At 39.2% G+C, this 26980-nt stretch overlaps 1 protein-coding gene across 4 annotated transcripts in view; it reads left to right on the top strand.

Moving 5' to 3' along the window:
- PACRG (parkin coregulated) overlaps positions 1-26980 on the top strand; it is a 240929-nt gene that overhangs the window by 143680 nt on the left and 70269 nt on the right. Inside the window, exon 6 of one of the 4 annotated variants that reach the window (XR_009969097.1) lies at positions 1330-1474. The exons of the other annotated variants lie outside the window; for them this stretch is intronic. The gene's annotated coding sequence lies outside the window, so the exon portion shown is untranslated. The remainder of the gene's footprint in view (positions 1-1329; positions 1475-26980) is intronic. 4 annotated transcript variants of the gene reach the window in all.

Raw genomic sequence — 26980 nt, 5'->3', positions numbered from 1 at the left:
TGTGTACTGTGACTACTGTATACTATGACTGCATTTATACCACAATCACCAGCTGAAATCAGTGTGATGTATCTCACTTTTTCCAAATTACTCTTTATTTTTCTGTAGTAAATCTGTCTGTACTTATCTGTTCAATTACCTACCAAGTTAGTGACTTTAAAGTTTCTATTATTGACATGCAACTATTTAGATCAAAAGAAGTTAATTCCTTACATTAAATTAGTGACATTTTAATAGCTATCTACAGGACTGTTTCCTCTTATACTTCTGTGTTCGTTACTGCATAATGCGTTATCTTATTCTTTGGTGAGTGTAAGGTTCACTTCAGATTGAAAAATGCTTGTCCAAAGATTGACATGGAGACAAATGAGATTTCGATTTTAGATCCCTTTATATACATATATATCTGTGACTCTGTTTTGCTTAGTGAGAAACTTGAAGCAACATATGGAATTCCATAAATGTGACATGGTTCAGATGACAAGTATGGCTTTTTAGAAGTTGTGGGTTGAAAGGTTATGAAGAAAACCTGTAGGTTGAATTTAAGTAATTTCAGTAGGGCTCTTTATGAATTAGAAGATTCCCCCTTAACAGATGCAAATTCAGTATCTGACACAAAACAAGACCATAAAAAGGACTCACTGATTAATGAATATACAATACATTGTTTTTCCAAATTTCAGTCTGAAGTAGCCCATAAATTCTCTTTGACTGGGCTTTTTTTGTAGTCATTTCAGATTAATAATAGAGAAGGCTCATGTGTAACCAGGTGCATAGCCTTACAAGGCATTAAACGCATTCTAAATATATCCCAAGTTTTGATTGTATTGTTAGCAAAATCAAACATATTTTTAACATATTTGAATGACATCTGTGCTATGTGAATTTGTGCTTATATCAAACTACACTAAATCTTGATATTTGGCATTTAGGAACTAAAAAACGCAAAACCAAATGAAAAGTAATAGTTCAAACTTAACACATTTTATTAAAGCATTACTTCTTTAGGAGTAAAGGTTTGGAAAATTCTGTATTATCAACAATGAAATGGATACTGTTTGTGAGGCCTACTGTATGAAATTGTTCAGTTAGTCAGTAGATGCATATGGGTGATAGGGAAAGAATCTTGCTCTTTCTCCTTCTGCCTCAAAAAGCTTGTATTTCTTTCATTCTTCAGTGGTGATTGCACAAAAAAAAGTATGCTCTTTTCCTTCTCCTTTTGATCTCCCATATGCTTAATTGTCAACTGAGGTGGAGTTCTTTGCTCCCAGTTACAAGGAAGGTGTAGAGACTGATCCAGGCTATTTTTTCCACTGCTTGTTCATACAGGGGAAAGATGAGGTGAGAGGAATGTGATCTCTTCTTCCTTCTATTATTTAGAGCTTGAGAAAGGAGGAAAAATGGTAGATCTTCCAGGAGTTGTGTGAACTTCAACTATTAAGTCTGACACTATGGAAGTTTGTCCAGAGTTAAGGTAGCTGTAAGGAGCCATGTTTTTTTTGTAGTGAGCCTCACTACATCAGTATCTATCTGCTGATAGGAACTCTTTCCCACATTCCCATCTGTGAATACTACTCTCACTCTAAACAAACCTCAGTAGTTAAGAGAACAATAAAAAAAAAAAAGGTGTAAATAAGATATTAAGGTCAAATTACCTGTGACCAAAACAAGCCAAAGTGATTCTTCATGCACTGTGATGTGAGGCTCTGGAACACCTAGCAACAAATTCTTTGTATACCAAAAGTTTACATGGGTTCAGTGGAGGCTCAAAAATGTCATAAAAAAGAATCTGTTTCTTGTTTAGTAAACCACATGATCACCTCTGGTTTATGACATTCCTAAACCACAACATGGTGGAAGCTGAGAAAGCTGAGAAAAACCTTAAATGCTTGTCCTGTATTCACATTTCCTAGTCATCTCCTTTTGAGAGACACGCTTTTGGATGAGACGGGCATTTGCTATCATTTAAAACATCTGTCTTTATGTTCTTCCTACAATGGTCCGTAAAAGACTTGCAGAAAACACTGAATTTCCATTGAGTTTAAAAATGTTCTGGAATACAGGTTCCTCAGAAATTTTCTTCATTCTACAAACCTCTGATTTAGCTGAAAAATGATTCACCTCACAATATTAGTCAGGGCTATAAATAAAACAGTAAAAAACTTGCATGGGTAAGATCTTAAGGTTAGGATATCAGAAACAGGTATTTAATAAAACAAATATAGAATGTAGCTTGCCATGTGTTTACGTCTAGTTGTTCTCCAGCCACCAAAGTTGGTAAATCATTGTTCAGAGTTACAGTGTTACCTGTGCTCAGAATATAACAATAGTTTGAGAAGTTCTCAATTCTGTCCCCCTTCAGTCTAAGCAATTTTTTTCCAAATTCCTATCTGTTCCTCAACACGGAGGCTACAGTTTCACTGTCAGCAACAGTGTTGTGTAAAACACATTGCCATTGCCTTCAAGGGGCATTCTGTGATAAAAGAGAACTACCCTTGATGACTCTCCCTGTAGGCAGCCATTTAGTGCAGCTGACTGTTATTCCCACTGCACATTTTTACTGGATTAGCCAAGGAGGTTCTAAAGTACGTAAAATACTCTTTTCTGGGATCTGATGTCTTTGGTGCTTAAAGATGGTATCTCCTTGCTCCGATTCAGCCTGCTGGCAAACTGCTTCTCAGCCAGCCTCAGGTGTTCCTTTATGCAGAGTTATTAATGCATTCTTTATACATGTACACAGAATATTGATTGTGCACATAAATACAGTTTCTCATATGTTCCTTTGCTTTTCCATTTTTCTTTTGACATTTCTACTTCTACTTCCATCTGTTACCTCCAAATCACCCTGTCATTATTTTGTAAAAATAGCCCTTTTTGTAAATTAGCAGGTTCTGATGCTGATGTCTTTTTCTATCTTATGTTGTGTCCCAAACGTGCTTGTCTCTAAAATTGGTATCTTCATGATGATTATGATGTATAATACCAGCAAAAATGTTAAAGCACTACTGGCCTTTTGGAACAGGAGATAATCTAGGTATTTAATTTTAAAATTTTTGTGCCCATATTATAAATCTTCATTAAAAGATTTTTGGCTAATACTTCACAAACTGTCTATAGACTTCTTCAGCATAACGCCTTTTAGTGAAGTACATTTTTCTTATAGTTTCATATATCAAAGAAGTAATTTTGATTTTGTTTTCCAAATTCTCTATAATTTTATGGCAGTCTGTGAGAACACATAGTATAAATGGAATTGCTGTTAATCAGCAAAGTGAGGTATGCTGAATATATCTTATTATTAGAGTTTGTGGGCCACAAAATAGGCATTATTCATGTAAGTGATTGCCAGGCATATGTTCTGTAATTTGGGTCTTTGGAATTACAGAAATGGAGAGGAAGGTCTGTTGGTTGGATACGGGGAAATTCTGACATTTTCTATCCATTCATATTTCTTATATGCAGATTACTATTGGTAATGTTTATAAAATTAAAAAAAAAAGTGCATTGATGAAAGATAAATTAAGAGCTTTAATTATTGAAAATATCTAAAACACACACCCATCTGCATTGTAAGATAAAGGTAAAAATAGATCAACACAACCTAAGTTACAAACGCCAGGGTTAAAATCCAGGCCTCCTAAAATTGTCTGAAAGCCAGAGGAGAGAGCTCAATGAACTTGTAAAGAGTCTTGGTAGTGAGCAAGGGTTTTTTTAGGTGCACAAAGCATATTTGGTGTATCTGAATTTATGCCCTCACTGGAATTTAAAAGCCTGACTTACAGTAGACATGTCTTTCCACTTGGGTTCCCGAGTGCTCTGATGCAGAGCATTAAGACGTAAAAGAGCAAAGTTGTGTTCTTGGTGATGCAACCACTAGTGTCTTTTTATTACTGGAGACAGTGAGAGCATCCTCACCAATTTGTGCTCTGAAAAAAGGGTTGAAGCTTTCTGTTAAAACTGTTAGCCAGAGTTGTAAGGCTGCCAGGAGAGCAAGGAAAGGGAACACAAATTCATCACAGTGATTAGGGAATATTTAATAGGAGGAGCTGTTTGTCTCATCTCTGCAGACTGAGAGGGGACTAGCAATCTCTAAGCAAGCTCCCCAACATATAGACTACTATGGAAATGTGCTATGATATAAGAAACAAAAAAAGTCATGATAATGCTTACTAAGTCTATTATGAACCCTGTAATCCCACTGTAAATGGCACATTTAAATGTGTAAGCTAAATGTACTTATGAAATGCATTTCAATCTTGTGAAGAGGGAAGAAAAATATGTATAGACTCAAATGTAAATATTCTTTGCATCATAAAACCATTTCGTGTGTCTTATTTTTATAAGCTGTCATAAATCTGTGACTTTTCTGAGGTAAATACGATTTAAGAACAAATAGAATAAGTTTGTTATTTTATGAAAGCAGTCAGAGGATAAAATTTAAAGGGAAAAAAAAAGAAAAGTCTTCAGAACCTGGAATATGGTATTAGGGTATAGGTATACCAGAATACTGTCTGAAACAGAAACCCATCTATTGGAAATATTAAATGGTTATGAACTGCAAATTTCTCTTGTTTAATTTACCTTACTGGTAAATGAAAATTTCATTGATTTGGTTTAACAACTATTTTATGCTGTCAAATCCAAGCAGTCTTAACAGCTGTACTACATCAATTCTTGTACACAAAAATATTTTCATGTCATTAATTTCTATTATTCAGCAGTGATCAAAAGCAGCTTTGCAAATAAAATAATGTAGAATAGGTGAAAACAAAGTATTATTAGGAATTACATGCCTCAGAGAGAGAAGTGTGGAGTGGCACTGCACTGTGGAAGGGACCTCTCCAGCACGGTAATTTTGTCTGTGACTTATTTCAGTCACTGTGAGGCAAAGAGCAGTAACAAGGCAGACTGAAGCCTAAGTTTCTTTTGGCTGCAATAAAAATGCTTTGACAGTTTCAGTAACTTAAAATTAACATAAGCTTCTGACAGCCTCTACCTATCTAGTCAGTCCCTTAAAATAAAATTTTAGATATATGACTGAAAATACCTAATGTAGATGAATCAAAGCCTTCAACAAAGTGCAAAGCCACAAAGCAGAATTCTACTTTGCGCTTTACAGCACCTGAGCTTCACTTGCGGAAAAACATTCTCATGTCCAAAAGGTAATTCACATACTTTGGAGAACTCTATTTTACAAAATACAATAGTACTGCATAGACTGTAAAGGAAGAAGCAAGACTCAAGTGTTTAATCGCAGAAGCAAGAGACTGTGCCTACAGACAGGTACAAGTATTCCCTGTATTGGAGTTGGAGTATTTTCAGAACTGCTTGTGTATTCCAGAGGCAGTGATACTCCTCAGAGCAGTTCATGGTTATTAGTAAGAGGCAGCAATTATCCCTTAATGTGATCAAATGCACCCTAAGGAAAATCGGTAGCCAAGAACATTTCAACTGTTTGCTCCTTCCGCTGGGAAATTCAAAAGTGCTTTCACACAGAATGTCAACCCTATTCTAAAACACTTTACAGTTTGCAACTCTGTTCAGAAATCATGTTTCAAATTAAAAAAAAAAGAAAACCTGGATGGCTTGATCATCTGCTTTTATGATGTGATGTACTTGAGGTTCTCTTCATTTCTCCTCTGAACTTGAAGATTCCAGATTATTCTCAGACACCTTTTCTCAGGGTTCCCCTGGTACTAAGACTATATGGTTTATCTTTTCTTTTTCTTAACAGAAAGTGGATAATCCTACAAAGTTAATTTATCCATGGCTGAGATTTCGATAAAAAACACCTAATGCCATAAAGTTATTGATAAATAGTGCACACTAGTATACTATTTGTATCAGAGCAGTAACTTAAACTGTGTTCTAAACCCAGTTTTCAAACTGTTCTTATACTTCATTGTGACACTTATTCTTTGAATTGTTATGCATATTTTGCAAACTGCTTCATTATTTCCAAGCTTTCTTTGAATTCCATTTTCTGAAACTAGTTATGATTTCTGAAAGTTAAAAACAAAATGCTGAGATGGCTTTAAGGACACAAATTTTAAAGGAAACTACCATGACATCTGAACAAACAAATAAGCTTTGATGAATTTTCTAGGTTTTGGTTTATACCTTCAGCAAAAGAGGATTCTGAATGCTCTGATTTGTCAACTTTTAATGAAAAATACTGTGTTTTTCTGAAAATGGAGTCTCTTGTGCCAGTAAATCACTTTTTTTAAGCAGATAACGATAAATTGATTGCACTGGTGAGAAGCAAATTATATTTCTGTCATTGTGAAGTGTAATTAATGATATTATTTCAGTAGGCTTCCTACGAATTCCAGTTCTAATAATATTTATTTAGCAAATATACGTGAATTATTTTAAGAACATTAAAACATTTTTCTTGTATGAGATCAGCTGATAGTCTTTTTAAAAGGTATTTTTCAAAAATGTCTGTTTGTTCGTTTTGTCAAAAATTTCATCTTGACAGCAAAAATCTCCCTGTGTAATGTTTCATGCACTAATCAAATATAGACTAGGATGAAAGTAATCCTCAACAGTTAACAGGTGTTTTCTTGCATATTTTATTGCACACTGGCCAATCCCAACCTGTTTCAATGACCATTCTTGCATACGGAGTTACAAAAACCCACTGGGACTGTGAAGTATGGAAATTAGAAGTTGCCAGGACCCACCTGTATCAGAGCATTCTATGCTTTAGTGTCTTTTATTACAAAGCATGTGATCTTAAGCTGATGATATAGTAAACATTTAATGTATAATCAAAATCCTGTCAGGTACTTTATAACACATTTAGAGAATTATCACACTTACATAATAATTGCTGGGTAATTTCTAATTACTATATAATGTCTTAGCTAAAAATACATCATCAGTCTGTGTAAAATAAAACTGACTCAGCAGTGATTAAGTTAATGTTATTAACACTTAGCTCGTACTTTTAATGTGTTAATAGCCTTATTAATTCAGCATCTTCAATTCTTGATAAAAGAAAAATTTAAAAAATTAAAAACTTCCCATGTCCGAGGGTCTACAGTGCATCCAACATTTTATTTTTCCTTTTTAAGTTTTTAATTTTTTGAGCATGTTAACCCAAGGAAAAGAGTGTTGTCTATTTGATGACACACAGACGTGAGAGTTACGACTTCAGAATTCACAGGAAATCTGTGGACAAGTAAAATAGTGGAAATGTCAAATTCTTCCTCTGCTTCACTGTAAACATCTGTAAAATGAAGTTGGTGAAGGGTCTAGAGAACAAGTCCTATGAGGCATGGCTGAGGGAACTGCAGTTGTTCAGCTTGGAGACAGGCTCAGGGGAGACCTTATCGCTCCCTACACGTACCTGAAAGTGGGTTGTAGTGAGGTGCATGTCAGTCTCTTCTTCCAAATAACAAGAGATAGGAAAAGAGAAAATGGCCTCAAGTTGCACCAGGGGAGGTTTAGACTGGATATTAGGATAAATGTCTTCACTGAAAAGATTGTCAAGCTGTGGAACAGGCTGCCCAGGGAAGTGGTAGTCACCATCCCTGAAGGTATTTAACAGATGTGCAAATGTGGCAGTTGGAGACATAGTTTAGTGGTGGACTTGGCAGTGCCAGTTTAACAGTTGGATTCAATGATTTTAAAGATCTTTTCCAACCTAAATGATTCTATGATTCTATCAAGAGAGTAAACGTAGGCATCTCAGCTCTTTCCAATGTTAAAAGTCTTTCTTTGAATCTGCCCCTTACAAGTAATCTAGATTATTAAAAGTTTGACTACTGCCTTTTATTTCAGAGTTATTCCTTTTTTTGTGGGCAATTTATTTCTACATTTCTCCTATACTGGGACTGAGAAGTTATTACTTCAGTTGGATTGGCACTGCTTGCTTCATTTAGAACTGCTTTCAGACAACACATTAAATAATTCTGAGAAAATCATAGAATCATAGAATAGTTAGGGTTGGAAAAGACCTTAAGATCATCCAGCTCCAACCTCCCTGCCATGGAGAGGGACACCTCACACTAAACCACATCACCCAAGGCTCTGCCCAGCCTGGTCTTGAACACTGCCAGGGATGGAGCATTCACAACCTTCCTGGGCGAACCATTCCAGTGCCTTACCACCCTTACAGTAAAGAAGTTCCTCCTTTTATCCAATCTAAACTTCCCCTGTTTAAGTTTTAACCCGTTACCCCTTGTCCTATCACTACAGTCCCTAATGAAGAGTCCCTCCTCAGCATCCTTATAGGCCCCCTTCAGATACTGGAAGGCTGCTGTGAGGTCTCCACGCAGCCTTCCCTTCTCCAGGCTGAACAGCCCCAACTTTCTCAGCCTGTCTTCATACGGGAGGTGCTCCAGTCCCCTGATCATCCTTGTGGCCCTTCTCTGGACTTGTTCCAATGGTTCCGTGTCCTTTTTATGTTGAGGACACCAGAACTGCACACAATACTCCAGGTGAGGTCTCAGAAGAGCAGAGCAAAGGGGCAGGATCACCTCCTTCAACCTGCTGGTCACACTCCTTTTGATGCAGCCCAGGATACGGTTGGCTTTCTGGGCTTCAAGCGCACACTGCTGGCTCATGTTCATTTTCTCATCAACCAGCACCCCCAAGTCCTTCTCCACAGGGCTGCTCTGAATCTCTTCTCTGCCCAACCTGTAGCTGTGCCTGGGATTGCTCCGACCCAGGTGTAGGACCTTGCACTTGGCATGGTTAAACTTCATGAGGTTGGCATCAGCCCACCTCACAAACGTGTCAAGGTCCCTCTGGATGTCATTCCTTCCCTCCAGCGTATCAACCGAACCACACAGCTTGGTGTCATCGGCAAACTTGCTGAGGGCGCACTCAATCCCACTGTCCATGTCAGCGACAAAGACGTTGAACAAGACCGGTCCCAACACCGATCCCTGAGGGACACCACTCGTTACTGGTCTCCAGCTGGACATTGAGCCATTGGCCACAACTCTTTGTGTGCAGCCATCCAGCCAGTTCTTTATCCACTGAGTGGTCCATCCATCAAATTGATGTCTCTCCAATTTAGAGACAAGGATGTCATGTGGGACAGTGTCGAACACTTTGCACAAGTCCAGGTAGATGACATCAACTGCTCTACCCCTGTCCATCAGTTCTGTAGCCCCATCATAGAAGGCCACCAAATTGGTCAGGCAGGATTTCCCCTTAGTAAAGCCATGCTGGCTGTCACCAAGCACCTTGTTGATTTTCATGTGCCTTACCATGCCTTCCAGGAGAATCTGCTCCAAGATTTTGCCAGGCACAGAGGTGAGACTGACTGGTGAAGGTCAAACCAAATATTTGTTTTCTGCACAATTCTTTTCTTTTCTTTTTAGGTATGTTTGCAAACAAATGTGGCTAAGTTTGATGGGACACATGGTTTCAACTTCTCATATTAATGTAGCATATTTTTTATTTTAAATTTGAATCTGAAATATGTGTTCATTTAATAATTCTAAGTGGTTTATGTTTGTTTATATTAGATATGTAGATGTATTTGTATGCTCAAATGGGATTTCTCTTCTGAGAAGACTCTTTTTGTGAAAGTCAGTGTGAAGTTGCTAAATTGCAGAAATTGGCTCCACACACCTGGCTTTCTGGTTTCATGTGAGATAAAAATCCACAAACAAACAAACAACAAAAAACAATGCCACCACCTCCCCCCCCCCCAAAAAAAAAAAAGGACCAAAAAAAATAACACTAACTAGACCAACACAACAACAACAAAAAAAGCAACAAAAACCACAAACAGGTAATGGGGAGAATGAGCTTGGGAGAGAGTGAACTCCTTTTCTGGATGGCAGTTCTCCTTGTAGCATCTCTCTTTTGCCCTAAAGGAAAACAGATTAAAGCCCCATGTAATGGAATTATACCAGTGGGAACATAAATATTGCACTGTGATTAAACCACCAAAATACTCAGGTGATTAAAGTGCTTCAGGTCCTTCTGTTATTATTCTGTTATATTTCATCTCATTTCAAGACACTGTTTTTCTCATAGTTTTTGAAGAACACTCTAGGCAACAAAGTTGATTTTGTGAGGCCCATAGCTTTGGACTACTGATTCTTTTTTCTATATTTCACATCCATCATCCTTCTTTTTAAACACACCAACAAAAATATGTATTTTTATTATAATATCATCTGGTCATTCCAGTGCTGATGCAATTAGCACATGAGAATCTCAGTTTCTTTGGGAGCACTGTACTGAGAGTATCTTGAGAGTTTAACTGAGAAATATCCTTTTGACTTATCTCAGATTGAACGTACTAAATTAGACATTAGGCTAAATTGGAGCATTTGAATACTACTGTCTGCATCTAATCCAGAGACTTTTGTTTCAGCTAGAAGTTACATTTTTCAAAATAAAACAAAGAATGAAACAACCAACAAAAAAAACAAGAAAAGCAAACCAACCCTAAACCACCTGGATTTACATTGATTTTTCCCTTATACAGCACATCAGGTTCCCTGTTATTTTCTCTTTGAAAGCTAAATTAAACATTCAGGAAAAGGTATGAAATGCCAAAGCTAACACTCAACTCTAGTTCTTCTGGCTTCATTTTATGTATTATCATACAGTTTCTAATCAAGTCTTTACTTACGGTTGTCGTGGTTTAAACCCAGTCAGGTAATTCGTTCGCTCACTTCCCCCCCCCCCTCTTTCCCTCCCCCTGCTCTCGGAGGGACGGGGAGGAGAATCGAAAAGAATGCAACTCCCACGGGTTGAGATAAGAACAGTTTAGTAACTAAGGTATAACACAAATCACTACTGCTACTACCAATTATAATAATGATAAAGGAAATAACAAGGGAAGAGAATACAACACCTCAGCAACAGCCGACCGATAACTTGCCTCCCCTCAGCCCGACCAAGCTCCGACCGATACCTCCTCCAACCCTGCAGTCTCCCAGCCCTTCCGGCTAACTCCCAGTTGCATCCTGGGCATGACGTGCTGTGGTATGGAATACCTCTTTGGTCAGTTTGGGTCAGGTGTCCTGTCTCTGCTTCCCCCTGGCTTCCCTTCCTCCCTGGCAGAGCATGAGGCTCACAAAGTCCTTGGCCAAACCAAAACATCCTTGTTATCAGCTCTGTTCCTGAGCTGAAAGTCAAAACACTGCACTGCACCAGCTACCAAGAAGGAGAAACATGACTGCTACTGCTGAACCCAGGACAACGGTTTATAACAAAACGGAACTATTTTGTGCAGGTTTTTCACAATCTTGGATACTGCTGTGCTGATTCTATACATTTTACTGTCACACAGTTTCTGTATTCATTTTCTCTCTTATTATTTAACAAAATTTGCTGCAATTTGTTGGCCAAGTGCTTATGAAATTGTATGTATTAGAACATATTTGGGAAAGACCACCTGGGGAGCCATTGGGAATAAGTTTAAAATTTATTCTCTCCAGAAAGGATGTAGTAGGGGTATTCAAGGGAAAAGTAGCCACAGTGAGGACAATATGCTATTAAATACTTTCCCTTATTTTGAAAGATACATAAGTCTCTTTAATAATTGCATACTGCTCATCTGTCTCCTTCACTGATAAATTTAAAGTCTGGTAAAGAGGAATCTTACCAAAACTTTTGAAATTATCAACTATACATCTTTTTACAAAAAAATGAAGACTTTCTCTTTAAAAATAGAAAACTGTAAACTGCTTTTGGTTTTGGGGTGAAAACAAAAAATAAAAACAAACGCAAAGCATCAATTGGCTCCAGAAAATATTTGTCTGCAGTTCCTGCTGCAGTTCTTCAAGTTTGATTTTGATGCCTCATGCTCTCATTCTCCACTGTATTCTGTGTTTTCACCCACATTACACTCCCCATCACAGTCCTCATCCAGGATTTGTACAGATCACTCATTAATCAGTTGCTGCCTCATGAAAGCTGTAAACAAAATGAGAAGTGTGTGAAGCTGCAACTTCAATTAGCCATGATGACTGAATTCCCAAATCAACATTTTCTTAATAATCTTAAGACACATGTGTTGCTTTGAAATACTTTTTGTAATGTTCCTTGAATTGGTGTAAACAAGTACTTGTTGTAGGGAGCCTACTGTCACAGACCTCTATAAGAGATATGTATTCAGCAAAGTTAAATGATCAGAAGTGTTTGACATACTTTTTTCCAAATACTTTTCTGTTTGGAAAATTATAAAATGAAACAATCCTTTACATTTGCATTATAATATTCTTAATTGCAAGACAGATAGAAAATACAGGTTGCTATTTGCTTCATATTCTGCCCTTTGATACGACCTAATAGTTTCAGAATTTACTGTCCACTTTTTGAGGACTCTGACATGTAATTCCAGCCATGTCCCAGATCTTTGAGACATCTCTGGACCATATAACACATATGAATAAGACTGACCACAGGCTTCAATCTTCAATCATTATGCAGATACTGAGCCCTTGAGAGCTTACTCAGAATTGAGGGCTGTGAAACTGAGTGTCAACCTCTCAAGATAAAATTTGACATCACTGAATCCATTGAGAAATTTTCCATTTTTCGGAATCATATTCCTTTCAAGTTAAACACTGTATTTGTCAGCAAGGGTCTGTCTCTACTACATTCTTTGTATTACTTCTTAGAGGAAGCAGGGATTTTTATGAACTGTAATTCACAAAGCTATCAAAACAAATAAAGTAGAAATACAGGGCCAATTGCTTTACAATACATGCTCAAATCTTTGTTTTGATAAAAGTAACTCTGAGGAGTAATATTTCATACATGGGTGAAAAATTACTTTTTTAATATGTTGTGTGCTGAAATGTAATATAGTTCTTTTGCTCAGATTTTATTCAAGAAAAATCATGCCACTTTACACATTAATTTTGTTATTTCTTAACCCCTTCCTAACAATGCATGAACTCACTAGAGAGTTTTAAACTGGAAGTGAACCAATCAAATTCTAACTTTTGTGGACTTTTATTTCTTACGACTTTCTGAGATAGTTTAGGACTATCAAGAATATACCGCTTGATAATTTTCAAAATTAATATAAGTGATCACTTACCATATTAGTTTATTATTTACGGTTGACTTTTATTTCTGTTTTGCTTTTATTCATTACAGCTGTATCTGTTCTTGTATCTCGTATCAGATATTATTACTATATTATTACTGGTTTTAATCTTATTTTTTCATTACTAAATATATATTTTAGGTTTCTGTAGATTTTTTTTCCAACTTGTTATTGGTTACAAAATAATCACAATAAAATAGACATATTTTAATTCCTTGCCTCTGAGAAAAAAAAAAAAAAAGAGTAAATACTTTAAAGTCTGATGTATTAAAATTAGTGAATTAGAACAAAGATCGTTTTATTTTGCCCTCATTTAATACAGAACTGATGCAGCCCTACAAAGAAAGATTCAGGGTGCTATCACTGCCATTACCTGATGTGCTTATGAAAGCAATAATAAGGATATTGCTCTTACCAAAGATGGATACATTAATTATCTGTATTTAGGAAGATTTTTTTAGGCAGCAAGACAAGGCTTATTGATATACATGATCTGATAAAGAAAAATGAACTTTAATAATAATTCAGAGAGTCTAGAACCATAACTCTTGGGACTCTTATTTTCAAATTTGAAGTGCTGATAGTTAAGAGAAACTTGCTAGATAATTTTTTCCCATTCTATTTAGACACATTAATATTTTCTGCATTGCCTTCATAAAGCCATGTTCTTCCATCTCTTTTGCTCACAGAAAAGAAAATCTAATTTTTGACCTTCAAAATTGTAGAAGTAAGTCTTCTTACTTTACTATACAGAAATTAGCATACATTATTCATGCACTTTATAATATTATGCAATGCTCCCTGCTTGGGTTTTGCTTAGCTTCTACACTAAAACCAAGTAGTGACCAATTTTTTTTTTCCACAGGGTTGAGACTTAGGCTGCAGTTGAGACAATAAGCTATATACTTTCCTGCTAAGTAATAGAAATAGGACATATTGAGCTCAAGTGATGGATCCCTGATCATCCATGTCACTTTCCTGTTAGCACTGTGCCTGGCATGGATGTGGCCTATGCCAAGTGGCACAACTGCTGCATGAGGGCCATCAGAGATACATAGTACATTATTTAAGGGCAGGATTCTGCACACATTTACTCTCTTATGATTATTATTTAGTATGTTTTGTCCAGTGCAATTGGTCACCAACATACTGAGAAAATCAACCCTTTTGTTGTATTATTCTGTGTAGTTACAATGGCATGTGATATATTACTGTTTATGTAAAGGAGCCATTTAGAGGGCATGAGTCCCAGGTCTCCTACCCTCATTCACACTGAGGCAATACTTTTTATTCAACCCAAAGGAACAAATTGCCTGGGGGAGCCAGGGGATTTCATAAATGGAAGGCCTGTTCAAAGTCTTAACAAGAGAAGTGTTTAAATGGAAAAGCCCAAATTGTCAGATGCAGAGTCACCATGCCGTAAATTAATCTGAACACTAATTACATTAGTTATGCATATACTAATTATATATTATGCTTATAATTATATTATGCTTATAATTATATAATGCTATGTATATAGTAAATATTTATTATGTTTCCTTTTACATAACATCGTTTTCACATTGGAAGTGGTTGTGAGCATACAATATTGTTCTGACCAGGCCAGGAACAGATTGCACCTTTTCTACTGTACTTTGTTGGGCAGAAGATCCATTTAGCTGCTGCTGTATCGTCATTTTGTCTTTAGAATATGATTCTTTAACTTCCACCATAGGATGGGTGTGTTTTGAATATGAACAGAAGTAGAATTTTGTGAATTTTTGCAAAATGGCAGGCAAGTCCTGCAATGGTTTCAGCTATGTCTCTAGGTAGCTCTCCGGGGTCAGGAGTTTTTATATAATTTACCACTGGGTTACTCCACTGTTCTTTCAAGAAGACAGTTCCTTTGGAAGTAATCTCTTCTACAGATTTGTGAGTTCTCACTGCAGGCTGGGGAAGTCTCAAGTATAGGCAGAAATTGAGAATACTTAAAATCTGTCAGACAATTCAGATTGAGTTGCAATTTTTAGCAATTGGGTGAGTAGAATGATAGAATCATAGAATCGTTAGGTTTGGAAAGGACCTTAACATTATCTAGTTCCAACCCCCCCTGCCATGGGCAGGGACACCTAAAGCTAAATCATATCACCCAAGGCCTCGTCCAACCTGGTCTTGAACACTGCCAGGGATGGAGCATTCACAACCACCCTGGGCAACCTATTCCAGCGCCTCACCACCCTAACAGGAAAGAATTTCCTCCTTATATCCAACCTAAACTTCCCCTGTTTAAGTTCTAACACGTTACCCCTTGTCCTGTCACTACAGTCTCAAATGAAGAGTCCCTCCCCAGCACCCCTATAGGTCCCCTTCAGATACTGGAAGGCTGCTATGAGGTCTCCACGCAGCCTTCTCTTCTCCAGGCTGAGCAGCCCCAACTTTCTCAGCCTATCTTCATACGGGAGGTGCTCCAGTCCCCTGATCATCCTTGTGGCCCTTCTCTGGACTGGTTCCAACAGTTCCATGTCCTTTTTATGTTGAAGACACCAGAACTGCACACAATACTACAAGCGAGGTCTCACAAGAGCAGAGTAGAGGGGCAGCATCACCTCCTTCAACCTGCCGGTCACGCTCCTTTTAATGCAGCCCAGGATACAGTTGGCTTTCTGGGCTGCAAGCGCACACTGCCGGCTCATGTTCATTTTCTCATCAACCAGCACCCCCAAGTCCTTCTCTGCAGGGCTGCTCTGAATCTCTTCTCTGCCCAACCTGTAGCTGTGCCTGGGATTGCTCCGACCCAGGTGTAGGACCTTGCACTTGGCATGGTTAAACTTCATGAGGTTGGCATCAGCCCACCTCACAAGCATGTCAAGGTTCCTCTGGATGGCATTCCTTCCCTCCAGCGTATCAACTGAACCACACAGCTTGGTGTCATCGGCAAACTTGCTGAGGGTGCACTCAATCCCACTGTCCATGTCAGCGACAAAGACGTTGAACAAGACCGGTCCCAACACTGATCCCTGAGGGACACCACTCGTTACTGGTCTCCAGCCTGACATTGAGCCATTGACCACAACAATTTGCGTGCGGCCATCCAGCCAGTTCTTTATCCACCGAGTGGTCCATCCATCAAGTTGATGTCTCTCCAATTTAGAGACAAGGATGTCGTGTGGGACAGTGTCGAACGCTTTACATAAGTCCAGGCAGATGACATCAACTGCTCTATCCCTGTCCATCTGTTCTGTAGCCCCATCATAGAAGGCCACCAAATTGGTCACGCAGGATTTCCCCTTAGTGAAGCCATGCTGGCTGTCACCAAGCACCTTGTTGATTTTCATGTGCCTTAGCATGCCTTCCAGGAGAATCTGCTCCAAGATTTTGCCAGGCACAGAGGTGAGACTGACTGGTCTGTAATTCCCCGGGTCATCCATTTTCCCCTTCTTGAAAATGGGGGTTATATTTCCCTTTTTCCAGTCATCGGGAACTTCACCTGACTGCCACGATTTCTCAAAAATGATGGCCAGTGGCTTCGCAACTTCATTCACCAGCTCCTTCAGGACCCGCAGATGGATTTCATCAGGACCCATGGACTTGTGCATGTTCAGATTTTTAAGATGGTCTCGAACCAGTTCCTCTCCTACAGTGGGCGCAAGGTCTTCATTCTCACAGTCCCTGATGTGCCTTTCAAGACCTTTCAGGCCTGTAACTAGTGGAGTGCCTCAAGGGTCAGTACTGGGACCGGTATTATTTAATATATTCATCAACGATTTAAATGACGGAATTGAGTGTACTATCAGCAAGTTTGCTGATGACACTAAGCTGGGAGGAGTGGCTGACACGCCAGAAGGCTGTGCTGCCATCCAGCGAGGCCTGGATAGGCTGGAGAGTTGGGCAGGGAATAACTTGATGAAATATAACAAGGGAAAGTGTAGAGTCCTGCATCTGGGCAGGAACAACCCCAGGTTCCAGTATAGGTTGGGAAACGACCTGTTAGAGAGCAGTGTAGGGGAGAGGGACCTGGGGGTCCTAGTGGACGACAGGATGACCATGAGCCAACACTGTGCCCTTGTGGCTAAGAAGGCCAATGGCATCCTGGGGTGTATTAGAAGGGCGGTGGTTAGTAGGTCGAGAGAGGTCCTCCTTCCCCTCTACTCTGCCCTGGTGAGACCCCATCTGGAATATTGTGTCTAGTTCTGGGCCCCTCAGTTCAAGAAGGACAGGGAGCTGCTGGAGAGAGTCCAGCGCAGGGCAACGAAGATGATTAAGGGAGTGGAGCATCTCCCTTACGAGGAAAGACTGAGGGAGCTGGGTCTCTATAGTTTGGAGAAGAGGAGACTGAGGGGTGACCTTATAAGTGTCTATAAATATATAAAGGGGGAGTGTCACGAGGATGGAGCCAGGCTCTACTCAGTGGCAAACAATGATAGGACAAGGGGTAATGGGTACAAACTGGAACACAAGAGGTTCCACTTAAACTTGAGAAGGAACTTCTTCTCAGTGAGGGTGACGGAACACTGGAACAGGCTGCCCAGGGAGGTTGTGGAGTCTCCTTCCCTGGAGACATTCAAAACCCGCCTGGACACATTCCTTTGTAACCTTATCTAGGTGCTCCTGCTCCGGCAGGGGGATTGGACTAGATGATCTTTTGAGGTCCCTTCCAATCTCTAGCATACTGTGATACTGTGATACTGTGATACTTGGGTTGTGTGGTCAGAGCCTTTGGCAGTGAAGACCAAGGCAAAGAAGTCATTCAGAACCTCAGCCTTCTCCAAATCCTGTGTAGCCGGTTCTCCTGAGAGCTTCCTGAGGGGGCCTACATTCTCCCTAGTCTGTTTTTTATTTGCTATGTACCTGTAGAATCCCTTCCTGTTATCTTTAATACCTCTAGTTAAGTTTAATTCTAACTGAGCCTTAGCTGTCCTAAGCTGGTCCCTAGCTTCTCGGACAATATTCCCATGCCACCTGTCCTTGCTTTCACTTATTATAAACCTCTTTTTCCATGTGAATTTTCCTCAGGAGCTCCTTATCCATCCAAGGAGGTCTCCTGGCCCTCCTGCTGCACTTCCTTCTGGTTGGGATGCAACACTCCTGAGCTTGCAGCAGGTGATCCTTGAATATCAACCAACAGTCTTGGGCCCCTCTGCTCTCTAGGGCTGTATCCCATGGAACCTTCCGAAGCGGGTTCCTGAAGAGGCCAAAGTCTGCTCTTTTGAAGTCCAGGGCAGTGAGCTTGCTGCACGCTCTTCTCACTGTCCTGAGGATCTCAAATTCGACCATCTCATGATCGCTGCATCCAAGGCTGCCCTGGAGAGTCACATTTCCAACGAGCCCTTCCCTGTTGGTGAGCACGAGGTCAAGCACGGCACCTCTCCTTGTTGGCTCCTCTATTACTTGCAGAAGGAAGTTGTCTTCTACACAATCGAGGAACCTCCTGGATTGCTTGTGCCGGGCTGTACCGTCCTTCCAACAGGTGTCAGGGTGGTTGAAGTCACCCATGAGAACAAGGGCCTGCAAAGTGTGAGGCTGCTCCTATCTGTCTATCTGCTTCATCCACAGGTTCTCCTTGATCAGGCGGTCTGTAACAGACCCCCACAGTAATGTCTCCCATAGCTATATTCCCTTTAACCCTGACCCACAAACTCTCTGTGGACTGCTCACCTGTCCCCAGACAGAGTTCCATACTCTCCAGCCTATCCCTAACATAAAGGGCAACTCCCCCTCCCCGCCTGCCAGGCCTGTCTTTTCTAAAAAGCCTGTAACCTTCCATTCCAACACTCCAGTCATAGGAGCCATCCCACCATGTTTCTGTGATGCCTATTATATCATACCCCTGTAGATGCGCACACATCTCTAATTCCTCTTGTTTGTTCCCCATGCTACGGGCATTTGTATAGAGGCATCTGAGCCGAGCTCCAACTGAAGCCGGCTCATTGGCTGGAGTGGCTGGGATATCTCTACATTGCTCCAAGCATTTATTATAGGTTCTGGCAACTGATTGGGTGTGTTGGAATGGAATGATGCCCCCCTTCCCCAACACATCTAGTTTAAAGCCTCCTTGACCAGTGTGGCAAGCCTCCTACCTAAACTGCTCTTTCCCTTCTGTATAAGACCAGCTCCACCAGACCCCAGTAGACCTGGCCTACAAGCTTGGGTCCCGTGTTCAAGACACCCAAACCCCTGACTATGACACCACCCTTTTAACCAGTTATTAACCTGGCAAATCCTCCTAGCTTTTCTTAGGTCCTCCCCTGTACCCTGGAGAATTGACAAAAAGACCATCTGAGCTCCAGAGCCCCTAACCACCTCCCCCAGGGCTCTGTAGTCCTTCTTTATGTTCCCCAGGCTACTACTATCTATACCACTAGCACCCACATGTATCACCAGGAGTGGGTAATAATCCGTGGGACTTACTAGAGCAGGCAGCCTCTCTGCCACATCCCTGATCCGTGTCCCCGGTAGGCAACACACCTCCCTTGAGACTGGGTCAGGCCAACAGACGAGTGCTTCTGTCCCTTTCAGTGTAGAGTCCCCTTCTACTACGACCTGCCGCTTTTTCCTGGCAGCACCAGTAGAGATCTTCTTTACCAGTGCATCAGCCGGCTGTTTCTGTCGGGAGTGCATTTCCTCATTAGCCCCCCTGCAGGACAGCAAAGCGGTTCTGCGTGGAGACAGGGGATTTAGGGGGAAGCCCCTCGCTTTTAATTGTCCTTTTCCTTCTTTTTTTTTTGTTGTTTTTTTTTGTCACTAATTCCCACCTTCCCGGGTTGACGGCCTCCTTCTTTCCTTCATGAGCTAGAGGTGAAGCTCGAGGCCCCTGCACAGTTTGGGCCGGGAGCAAGCATTCCTGCTTCCTCTCAGCTTCCCTGACATCTCGCAGCCTATTGACAGCATCCCGCAGCTCAGCCCCTGCTGCAGGAGGACCTCCACCAGGGAGCACCGAGCGCAGCCCTGCCCATTGTGCACCCTCCCCTCACCAGACCAGTGCAGGCACTCTCCTCTCTACACCCCGAGCTCTGCACTGCAGCCTCCCCTCTCATCGGCTCTGTCTGGGTGCCTACGCTGCCACCGCCGGGGCAGCCAGAGCAGAGCTCCCGGACCGGGCCCTGCTCACACGCCGAGGGCTCACCGTTGTACTCCCCGCCCCGCTCTGGTCGCTCTCACTCCCTGGGGCAGGTTTTTACCCACCCAGGGCTGGTGCCGCTGCTCCTGGCTCCGCCCCGTGTGAGTCAGCTGCTCGCTCTCGTCAGCTGAGCTGCCGTCTCTGGGCAGGTCCTGTCGAGGACTTGAGGCTCCCCTCGGTGGCTCTCGCCGCTCTGAGTTGAGGCTCCTGGACGCTGATCTCCCCCCCGCTCCGCTGTTGAAGGCGTCCTCTCTCTAGCTACTCACCTCAGCAATTGACATATGTGATGAAATGATATTCTGAAAATCAAGAGTTTCTTGTACAACATGTATGAAGTGTGCAAGTTCCAAATATTAAAGACTATAAATAACAGTAAAATCTACAATGAACCACGTTGATCCATAGCAGAACAATTATTGTTAACCATAATTTTGGCTTTGGAGAGGTGTTAATTTTATTTCAAGACCTTAGTATGAAATTTATTTTAATTTTAAAAATTACATAAATGGCAAAATTATTGAAAGGAAAATGTTTTTTAAGGCTCTTATGTTTGTTAGACAAAATGACTTTCAGTTGCAGTACAGGAAATAAATATATTCAATATTTGAGTCTTTTATTACAATAGCAACAGTTTTGTTTCATGTCCATCTCTTTTCAGATTTTTTTATTTTTTTTTCTAATAAATTACTCTGCTCTCAAGAAAAGAACAGAGACTGATTACAATGAAGAATGACATTTCATTTTTTCTTTGGTTAGAGCTAATGTAGGTCTAACCTACCTCTAGAAGTTCAGCTCGAAACATATTTTTATGCCAAAATGGTATGTGTGACCTGAAGGTGTATAAATTTTGTTTATCTATCTTAGATGTTTTCTACATTCCAGTTTGTTTTCATCAGTATTTATGCTCTTACACTCCTGAAGAGTGGAAGAGTCCAGCTATATCCTAAAGAAGTAGTTATGTGCAGACATTTTCTCTTTCCTTCTAAGATGAAGACATTATAAAATCCAAATTTCTTACTTTATATATGAGAACACATAAAAACATTTTATATATCTTCATTAAAACTAAAATAAATATTACTCTTTATGCTGTTTCTATAAGCATTGTAGTTTGGTAAACGTGGATTTTTACTTACTGAAAAATTTTGGTTGAAGGGCATTGTTGATTCAGTTTAAATACCAGCTTTGTTTCAGAGTAGAATAATACATTAAGTTTAGGGGATTTTTTTCTTTTTAATTCATGACAATTGTTTGAGTTGTTTAAATCTAGTGCTGTTTGCAACATCGTCCAGGAAAGAATGTGACAAACAATTCCCTGCTGTTGTGTACTAGTTTCTTATCTATACATCCTTTCTAGTTGTTGATTTTGCTTTATATTTTTGCCATTTTATTTGCAAATGCCTATGTACCAAATCAAAGTAAGTATAGTAAATTGTTGTTTATGAGGATGATAAGGGGGCTGAAGCACCTCATATACAAAGACAGGCTGAGAAAATTGGGGATGTTCAGCCTGGAAAAGAGAAGGCTTCATGGTGACCTTACAGCAGCCCTCCAGTATCTGAAGGGGGCCTACAGGGATGGTGCAGAGGGACTTTTCATCAGGGACTGTAGCAACAGGACAAGGGATAATGTGTTTAAACTTAAACAGGGGAAGTTCCAGTTAGGTATAAGGAAGAACTTTACAGTGAGGGTAGTGAGGCACTGGAACCTGTTGCCCAGAGAAGTTGTGGCTGCCCTGTCCCTGGAAGCAGCCACCAGTGCCAGGCTGGACAGAGCCTTGGGCAACGTAGTCTAGTGTGATGTGTCCTTGCCCATGGCAGGGGTGTTGGAACTAGATGATCTGAAGGTCCTTTCCAACTCTAACCATTCTATGATTAGTTAAACAAAAATGTATGTTTAAGAACCTCTGTAATTTGTATGCCTTTATGTATTTACCAAAAAATCTAAACACATGTAGGCAAATCCTAAAAGATTATTTACTTTTTTTGTATTAGCTATTGTTAATTTTCCTTTTTCCAACACTTTTAGTTGTACTGTGTGAAATTTTAAAATCTGCTGCAGCAGCACTGGAAGATGAATTATGATGGTACTTTAGCCTTAAGTAAAGAATCTATTTTTGTGCACAGTTTTTTAACATTTGTTCGAGATTTTAAGTGTTTGCTCAAATGGCAGACTGTTTCCACCACATATTGCATATCTGAACTTTATTCTGTAGGTGGTGAACATCAGGGATTAAAATTAAACTGGTGATAACGATTTTACAGTATTAATTGCAGATGATCATTAGAGCCCTGATAAACTAATTACCAGGGAAGCTCCTCAGTATGCTATTTTGCTATGCAAATTATATTTTATTATAGGGTCTAATAAATAAAAACCGATTAGAGAGGAATGGTGATGTCAGATTTTACAGTAACCAGAATCACATTTTTCTCTTGTTTTTCAGTGCATTCTTTACAAGATTTTGTGCTCTCTGCCATACATTTCTGTCACTTATGTGCATAGTGTCAAGCACTGTACAAGTTGCAATTGGGTGACAGTAGGAAATGATCTAAAACTGATTTTGAGAAGATAGGGAGTAGAAAAGGTGGTACAATGTGTTGTTTCTGGGCTATGGACAGCTTTACAAATGTTCTGGGGACTGGTGGGGTCAAAAACACTGGGACAAAAACAAACCTGTAATTCCCTTTGTTCATATAGCCATCTCTTGCAGTAAGCAATCTCAAAAATTAGAATAAATTTCTATATGATAATGTAGATATTGCATGAGAATCTCTTTATCTTAAGGATCATTGACAGCAGTGTAGTATTTAATTTTAAAAACCACATCCTGAAGTCATCAAGGTGACTGTTTTTGAAAAATGCTGGGTTTTTTACAATATTGTGCATACTGGAACAGAAGGATGGTTATCTTTCAAACACAACATCCTCCACATGACACACAGACTGAAATATAACTGTTACACAGTATTTGGGTATTTCTTGTGTCTGTAATGTTTTCTTAGTTTGATAAATTGTATGTTTATAAACTCATACCTACTAGTAGTTTCAGATTTTGGCAGAGAATTCTAGGATTGGCTACTGCAGATAATAGTAAAAGTTTTATAAATAAAGAGAAATTGCCATAGAATCCAGTTGCTCAGTCTTACAGTGTCTTTCAGGCATCCAAAGCCATTATTAATGACCTTGGTAGCTTCATTAAAAAGAGACAAAACAACTTTCATGTGTGTGTCAGTACAGATGGTGATAGCCCCAGAACTGTTGCTTCAAGCCACAGATCACAAGCTATTTAAAAAAAGAGCATATCCCTCGATATAGTTCCTACTGCTCATGGTCCATTAACAGTACAAAGTTCCAGCGGGAGAGTGGGCTAGTCAAGAACTCTGCTTGGCTGCTTTAGGGCAGAGCCTGTGTTATGCAGTTTACTGCACTAATTATATACTCTTGATGAGCTCATTAGAGGACAATAAAGGAAAATTAAAACAGTTTGCAATATGTGTGGTCAAATTAGCCACACAGAGAAATTAGGGTTTGTACTTAAAATGCTGTTTAGAAAGTGTCCATTAAAAAAAATGTAGACACTCATGTATGTACACTGTAATGATGCCGAAACTAATTTTCTTTAATGTGTTTATTTTTCAAATTGGGAATTGGACCCTGTTTCTATCTGATTAGAATGCAAAGGAAAGATTTAAATGAGACAGTCAATGGGATATCTACAGTCATGTAGTTCATGGAAGTATACTGCACAGAAGCTGTTAATTGTGCAGATTGGAGTTGGTGGTCAATATGCAACTTGTTTTATTTTAACACCAAAAAGCTGAAGTTGAAATATTGTCTCCATTTAAGAAAGACACTATTCTTAAAATGATAGACTCCACTTAAGATTATCAATTTAAGACTATCCATTTAAGTCCCAATTTAAGACTATCATATATGCATTTAAGTGAAAATAAACTGGACTTCACTGCAGTTAAGAATCTACTTTAACTAATTGATGGTAATTTGAAGAAAAAACACTGGAACTTTTTTTTTTTTAATAAACACTATATGTACACACAATTTCATATACAAAATACCAGCATGGATAGAAGCTGACAGTGGTAATTAAGTTTGTAGGCTTTACTGACTTTGAAACTGCAAAAGTTTTTCTTCTCTGTAGGTGTACAAAAGTTACTGAAATTTATAAGTGGGAAGGTACAGTAGGTGTAGACACGGTTTATGACTACAGCTAAATCAGATCAAGGTAGTGCTTGACAGAAGACAAATAAGGGACCTTCCACCAGTTGGTGTAGTTGCATGTGTCATTGGTACTTGCCCCAGATCTATAAAATAACTCAGAGTTTTAAAGTCTTTAACCTGGTTTGTTCTAATAGAACATGGTTAGGAAGCAATAACATGTGCAATCATAGTGATAGACTTGGTGGCGGAATTTATTTTCAGTTGGGTATGTATATAACAGGTATAATGGACAGCTGAGGGCTGGCAGCCTTTCCACCAGGTTCATCTTAACCAGAATGGAGTGTGTCATTAATGCATATATTGCTCAGGATTACATAGTCCGTGGCAAACCAGATTCCTGGTACTTTGACCAACTGCATTAGTTCCATATAGCAGTTTTCAGCAAAAATGCATTTAAAATTTCAGCCCAAGTCTAAATTTCTAAATGAGTCCTGGTGTGCCTTGACCAATGATTTGATAAATCACTGTTAATCTGAAATTTCTATTTTGTTCATTATAGCTTTTTCTCTACAATTGTTTTCTCTCTCTTCTGTTTGGTCTGCTGTAAAGAAATTCCTTTACCATAAGATAGAAATACCCTACAGAGTCAATACCATGTTTTAAATTTCTTATCTTCATTGTTATAGGCCTATTTCATTAAGGAAATAACTTGATAGAATTTTTTTCCCTCCTATTCTTTCTGAATCAATCCAGTAATATGAAAATTTTGAATGAACTTGTATCAAGAATTCTCATGTATTTATAGATTTGATCACCTTCCAACCACTCACTGTATTTGTACCAAATTGACACTAGAGTAATGCTTATAAAGCAACCACTTTGCAGTTTTCCAGTAATCTATCTCTTTTCGTTTCTTCTTAGGAATGAAATTTGACCAACTTTCATGTTAGAAAAGCTAATTTCCCCACTGCCACCACTTTTTGTATAACTCAGTCTGAGAATTACTAAAGTACACATAGTGTAAAATTATTTTTAGAAGGGCTAATTTATTGGTAAATTTTTTATTTTTTGGTAAATAAATTTGGTAAATTGGTAAACTTTTTATTATTATAACAGATAGGTATGATATTATAAGCCTCTCTTCAACAAAGCTTAATGTAATTTACTTTTAATTATAGCTGTTATTATCATAAATTTATCAGAGATTGGTTTCAAAACAATATACTTCCCAGGATATGACCTATTATACCTTATCAGAGTGCATTGTGACAATTTATGGAATAGGTAATTGTAAAGTACATCCTTAAAACAGGAAAGTCCAAATAACTGAATTTTCATTTGTAAGCCGGGAACAATAACTAGGCAAAACTTAAATTGTGAAATCACCATATTTTTATCACAATAGTTTTTTTTTCTTAAACATTTAAGGTTATGGATTATCACAAATAATCTCAGTTTTTCTTTGGGATAACTGAACAGTGTCATCTTCTTCTTCACTAATTACCTAAAGTTCTTTAACCTTAACTGAGCCCTACTGTATTCAACGAGCCAGAAAATTCATTGCCAAAAAACCCCGTGAGCCTTCCTTTGCGTGAAGAATGCAGCGTATTTTTTAAAATACATTTTCCTGTTACCAGGAGACAAATTTATTGCCCGTTTTCCATTCCTGAACTTGGTCCTTGCTGTGGGTGGCAGTGCAGTCCAGAGAATTCATGGTGGCTGGTTGTACTTGCAGCATTAGTGGATTTTCTGGACTTTCCTTGGAGGTGCATGTTGCGGTCAGTAGGGAGAGGGAAGGAATAGGGCTACTTCAGAGATAAACTAGCAGTGAAAATGTCTACCTTATACTGTATAACTCTTTAGTACTTGATTTTACTACGTTTCTTCTGTCAGTGTTCTCATAGCTTTGCTGCCCATCTCTCACAGCTTTAATGTTTTCTTAAACTTAGATCATAATATCCTTCCAAACTCAGCAACAGGAGTACAGCCTGACCCAGTTCTCAATAAGGAAGGATTCCCATTGACATTAATGAGAAACGGATCAGCCCATAAATGAACAATTTGTATTGCCATTTAATTAACTAAAGTGGCCAAGTTAGTCATCACAACAGAATCACAGGACTATGTGTACAACTGGTGGTTCAATTTCTCCTAACTGAAGGTCTACATGTGCTATTAGAGGATATAATTCATCTTATCACAGTGTAATCTGAACTATTCCTTAAATCAATAATAATTTGAAAATAAAGAGGCATCCTTTCTGCCAAACTGCAGGAAACCACAGGTTCAATAATGAAATGATTGACTCTGTACTTCTACCAAGAAAACGTAGTTAAACTGCATGCAGTTTTCTCTGTACTTGGACAAAACATTAGAAACTGGAGTTGTATTTACTCCAAATGAAAATTGAAGATTCCATGAACTTAAATAAGAAATAAATCTTGATTTGATACTGTAGCCAAAGCTTTGGGTCTGTGCTGGAGCATAAAGAATATGAAGCTGTGTCTATCTGGCTGCTACATGTTACTGTCCAGTTTTTGGTTTATAAGAGCTACACTGTATATCTAAACTTTTAAATTCTTTTGGGGTTCTCTGAGATGATGTCCACAAGTTCAAAGTGTGCTACAGTTATAAATTACATTACTTAGGAAAAGATAGTGGTT

This window comes from Pezoporus occidentalis, unplaced genomic scaffold (genome assembly GCF_034315485.1).
Source record: "Pezoporus occidentalis ecotype Australia unplaced genomic scaffold, CSIRO_AGI_Poc_V1 ctg7, whole genome shotgun sequence".
Classification (NCBI taxonomy): Eukaryota; Metazoa; Chordata; class Aves; order Psittaciformes; family Psittacidae; genus Pezoporus; species Pezoporus occidentalis.
Note: the sequence above shows the minus strand (reverse complement) of the source record. Positions and strands in the feature narration are given on the sequence as shown.